Source organism: Schistocerca nitens, chromosome 1, assembly GCF_023898315.1.
Source record: "Schistocerca nitens isolate TAMUIC-IGC-003100 chromosome 1, iqSchNite1.1, whole genome shotgun sequence".
Classification (NCBI taxonomy): domain Eukaryota; kingdom Metazoa; phylum Arthropoda; class Insecta; order Orthoptera; family Acrididae; genus Schistocerca; species Schistocerca nitens.
Window position 1 is genome coordinate 503,179,755 of NC_064614.1, and position 5,712 is coordinate 503,185,466.

Sequence of the window (5,712 nt, forward strand, 5' to 3'; positions counted from 1 at the left end):
GTTTTGGGAGATCCTCTCGGCTGCACAGACTTGTGTGAGGTCTTGCGCTATCATCGAGAAGGAGAAAATCGCTTGCAATTTTGTGTCGACGAACACGCTGCACTCGTTTCTTCAGTTTGCTGAGGGTGGCACAACACACATCAGAGTTGATCGTTGCACCAAGAGGGAGACAAGACTCCTTCAGAGTCCCAGAAGACAGTTGCCATGACTTTACCGGCTGACGGTGTGGCGTTGAACTTTTTCTTGCGAGGAGAGGTGATGTGACGCCACTCCATGGATTGCCGGTTTGTATCCTGTTCGAAATGTTGAACACATGTTTCATCGTCTCTGACGATATTCAACAGAAAAAAAGTCACGGTCAGCCTCGTAATGCGCAAGAATTTTCGCACAGATTGTCCTTCGTTCCTCCTGATGGTCATCCGTTAGGCGGCGAGGAACCCAGGAACCTTTGAGTACACCACCTGGTGAACGAGTGTGGAAATGGGAAATTTGTGGTAAGGTCTTATGGGACCAAACTGCTGAGGTCATCAATCCCTAAGCTTACACACTACTTAACCTAACTTAAGTTAACTTACGCTAAGGACAACACCCACATCCATGCCCGAGGGAGGACTCGAATCTCCAACGGGGGCAGCCGCGTACCGTGACAAGGCGCCCAAGACCCCGTGGCTACCCCGGGCGGCGGACGAGTATGTCACCATTAACAACAGAGAAGTCCAGTTCAGCAGCGAGGTGTTTGACTGTGATCCGTCGATCAGCTCGAATGATAGTATCCGCGGTTCTAACATTTTAGGAGTCACAACTGTCTGTGGTATGCCGGCACGCTTGAGATAGTACAAGTTGGCGCGACGTTGCCTGGGTGACGACAGACACTTGGCCCAACGACTCAGCATGCTTTTGTTCACTGCCAGGCCTCCGTAGACACTCTGCAAGTGCCTACCTATCGGAACTTCATGAAACTATAGGGAATGAAGCGGGAACGTTCCACGACGTCCCAAAAAAAATTATGCATTTTTTCAGCTGAAACTGGTCGAGAAGAAAAACGTGTTGCATTACTTCTTGACCGCCCTCGTACTGTAGTAGCTGGTGTATCGGTTTTCACCGAGAAAACAACGTTTAGGAGTGGCCTGGAAAGTAAGTCTGCGAAAGCTATTGCGCCATTGAGCGCCGGCGGCTGATGTTTCTGTTGTATCGACTCATAGGGCTGTGCCTAGAATCAAACTCAAAGCTTAGAAAGTAACGGTAGTGCAGCCAATCACCAATTGAGACACTGTTGTTCGACTTCAGCACTTTAGCTGGTTATTGCAGTCTCTGCATGATCAAGAAGCTGATCGTGAATTGCTCGTAGATTTTGCTCAGAGTTAATGCAACCATAATGCATCATATGGTGACTACAGTCTGTCGGGAGGGATATTGGCTGCCGCTAAACGCTGGAAAAGAGCTTTCATCGTACGTCAAACGCCAAGCATAATTCGCCCTACTTTTATGATAATACTGTGCTCAAAAGTGTAATCATTAGTAAGCAAACGATTGATTTGAAACTAACTTAACATACAGTCAATCCAAGTTACCTCAAGCTAGAAACGAAAGTATAAGTATGATTAAAGTTAGTTTCAGCGATTGCCACATCCAATTACTATATTTCGATACTAAATTCTTCTTCTAGACGTCTTTTTAATTATACACTACTGACCATTAAAATTGCTACACCACGAAGATGACGTGCTACAGACGCGAAATTTTTATCGACAGGAAGAAGATTCTGTGATATGCAAATGGTTAGCTTTTCAGAGCATCCACACAAGGTTGGCGCCGGTGGCGACACCTACAACGTGCTGATATGAGGAAAGTTTCCAACCGATTTCTCATACACAAACAGCAGTTGACTGGCGTTGCCTGGTGAAACGTTGTTGTGATGCCCAGTGTAAGGAGGAGAAATGTGTACCATCATGTTTCCGACTTTGATAAAGGTCGGATTGTAGCCTATCGCGATTGCGGTTTATCGTATCGCGACATTGCTGCTCGCGTTGGTCGAGATCCAATGACTGTTAGCAGAATATGGAATCGGTGGGTTCAGGAGTGCAATATGGAACGGCCTCGTATCACTAGCAGTCGAGATGACAGGCATCTTATCCGCATGGCTGTAACGGATCGTGCAGCCACGTTTCGATCCCTGAGTCAACAGATGGGGACGTTTGCAACACAACAACCATCTGCGCGAACAGTTCGACGACTTGATTGGCGACTCCATGGAGTGTCCTGTGCACCACGACCAGATAATGGATATACTTGGGAGGAGAGACAGCATTGGTCGTATTTTTTGTTTTGTTTTATTAACCGCAAAATCGATTTTCGGTCACTTAGTGACCATCCTGAGTGCTGTAATATACAATTTAAATTGGTATTGCTCAGTTTATGTGATTGCTCTAAGCTTGTTGACACCAGTGCCTACCAATTTAAATTGTATATTATAGCACTGAGGATGGTCACTAAGTGACCGAAAATCGATTTTGCGGTTAATAAAACAAAAAAAAAAAACGACCAATGCTGTCTCTCCTTCCAAGTATAGTTCGACGACTATCAGCTCGGAGACCATGGCTGCGGTTACCCTTGACGCTGCATCACAGACAGGAGCGCCGGCGATGGTGTACCCAACGACGAACCTAGGTGCACGGATGGCAAAATGTCATTTTTTCGGATGAGTCCAGGTTGTGTTTACAGCATCATGATGGTCGCATCCGTGTTTGGCGACATCGCGGTGAACGCACATTGAAAGCCTGTATTTGTCATCGTCATACTGGCGTATCACCCTGTGTGATGATATGCGATACCATTGCTTACACGTCTCTGTCACCTCTTGTTCGCATTGACGGCACTTTGAACAGTGGACGTTACATTTAAGATGTGTTACGACCCGTGGCTCTACCCTTCATTCGATCCCTGCGAAATCCTACATTTCAGCCGGTTGCAGGTCCTGTACGGGTCTTTCTGGATACAGAAAATGTTCGACTGCTTCCCTGGCCAGCACATTCTCCAGATCTCTCACCAATTTAAAACGTCTGGTCAATGGTGGCCGAGCAACTGGCTCGTCACAATACGCCAGTCACTACTCTTGATGAACTGTGGTATCGTGTTGAAGCTGCATATGCAGCTGTACCTGTACACGCCATCCAAGCTCTGTTTGACTCAATGCCCAGGCGTATCAAGGCCGTTATTACGGCCAGAGGTGGTTGTTCTGGGTACTGATTTCTCAGGATCTACGCACCCAAATTGCGTGAAAATGTTATCACATGTCACTTCTAGCGTAATATATTTGTACAATGAATACCCGATAATCATTTGCATTTGTTCCTGGTGTAGCAATTTTAATGGCCAGTAGTGTAGCTGGGAGTCTTATTGGGAAGAACTTTTCTGGTAGAGCCCACTCGGGTGTAAGGAAGCAGCAACCGTCCGGGCACTGGGTGTGCCGCGAACTGTTTCAAAGGACAAACGCCGCCAACAAGATGAGAACCAAGGTCAAAAATTGCTCTGAGCACTATGGGACTTTACATCTGAGGTCATTAGTCCCTTAGAACTTAGAACTACTTAAACCTAACCAACCTAAGGACATCACACACATCCATTCCCGAGTCAGGATTCGAACCTGCGACCGGAAGTAAGGTCAGAGCACTATATTAAGTGTGTCCTAAACGAAGGGAAATCATTGTAACGTGTGTTTAAAACGATCAGCGAACTGGCGCCGGAGGGAGACACTGCAAGGTGACAACGAGAGGGCGCAGTTTCGGGGCGCCTTGCTGTCAGCAGAAAGTCAGCCTTCTGGTACACGCTAGACCTGAAGCAACAGAGAGATGGAAGTCTCTTAACTGGAACCAGACTGGAGACCATCGGGCGCTTTTGTGGTTATGAATACGGAACCTGCAGCCGCTAACCTGGCGCCATGTTAATTGCGCTGCTGTTGAAACAGTCAAGAAATAGTAAGGACTGCTACCATTATACAATATGGATAAAATCTAGAGTTGAAAAATAGAAGTGGCTGTGTGTGCGTCTAGACCTTGTTGGCTAAAAATGAGAGATTTAACAGATGGTATGAGTAAGGTGCTGCTTGTTTCGGAACATCAACATTCTAAACTCTGGCTACTGGTTAATTATGTTTAAATTGAGTGTGGAAGGGAGATTGTTGCAGTATTAGATTCGACCGTATTGGTAAGCACCCGGAAGAATCACTACCATTGCTGGTCAAAATCACGCAGAAGTAAAAATTCTGCTTCTTACTGTGAGCCCTCTATGGCACTCACTTACATCCGGGAATCACCAGAGGACGCTTCAGCCGACAGGGGGACTTCAGTTCCGAGCTCTGAGGCAGGCCAGATGACTTACAATTTTCAACTACCATAGCCGCCACTCGCAGGTACAGTAACGCTAAGTATGTTGAGCTACTGCAAATTTCGCAGTTCAAGTTACGGGACGTACACGGAGTATTCATATTGACTTTAGAGCTTTTACGTTTATAATTCAAGTACAGTCATTAATAATCTAGAATTAACATGTGTTCAATTAAGATAGTAAGTGCATGCATGATTCTTCCCGTACTGCTTTCATTCCTCTCTGAATAACTTCCAGTAGTCGCTACACGATTTCCACGAACTAAATAGTCCCCCCACACTGTTGTGTTGACTTTAAGGTATTCATCTCTAATTCATTACCCACTCTTTGCCAAGGTGATATAATTTTATTTCCGTTGTAACTTGTATTAACTGTTAATGAAAATAATGGTTACATGCCATTGCGTCTCGTATTTGACTTGAAGTCCACAGCAAATTTTAGGAAACAGGATTTTGTAGTGACTATTGTTTCATTCAGGCAACGGCCTTGCCTCAGTGGATGCACCGGTTCCCGTCAGATCACCGAAGTTAAGCGTTGTTGGGTGTGGCCAGTACTTGGATGGGTGACCGTCCAGGACTCCCTGAGCTGTTGCCATTTTTCGGGGTGCACTCAGCCTCGTGATGCACAATTGAGGAGCTAATCGACCGAATCTTAGCGGCTCTGGTCACAGAAAACCATCATAACGAGCGGGAGAGCGGTGTGCTCACCACACGCCCCTCCTATCCGCATCCTCACCAGAGGATGACACGGCGGTCGGATGGTCCCGATGGCCCACTTGTGTCCTGACGACGTCGTGCTTTTATTGTTTCATTCAGTTGCTTCATGATACTCCATGTTTTGTCATCGTGTAAGTTACCACATCCTTCTTTCACGTATGCTATTGCCATCCCTTTTAATAGATTGGAATCATGAAGCTACCCACTGCGCCGCACCTGTATATGAATTCATTTGAGTATATGAAGAGCGGGTTATTTATTTGTCAGTTCACCTGGTGCAGCACTTTCTGACATCGACAGGTGTATGTCGGTGGCTCAGCACTAGCCTCAAAATATATAATGAATTACCGCTACAGAGTACAACGAACGTCAGCGGAGTAGCGCCATTTGAGCAGCTTTTTTAAGTTCAGGCATAAATGAGCCTGGAAGGGACCTCTGGGTCGTGCAGCCTTCTTACGACGTGTGAAATTTCCTTGCTAGGCTAATATACCAGATTTCTGGGAAAGACCGCTGTATGATACACGGATTGACTTAAACGTATTGCGGTCTTTATCAGTTTGGTTTCTCCAGTACTTGACGTATTGTTAATGCAAAGTAAATGTACTGAAGACAA

General features: G+C 46.0%; 1 pseudogene; it reads left to right on the forward strand.

Moving 5' to 3' along the window:
- The first annotated feature begins 4,859 nt into the window (after positions 1-4,859).
- Positions 4,860-4,977, forward strand: LOC126206928 (5S ribosomal RNA; annotated as a pseudogene).
- Positions 4,978-5,712: the final 735 nt, after the last annotated feature.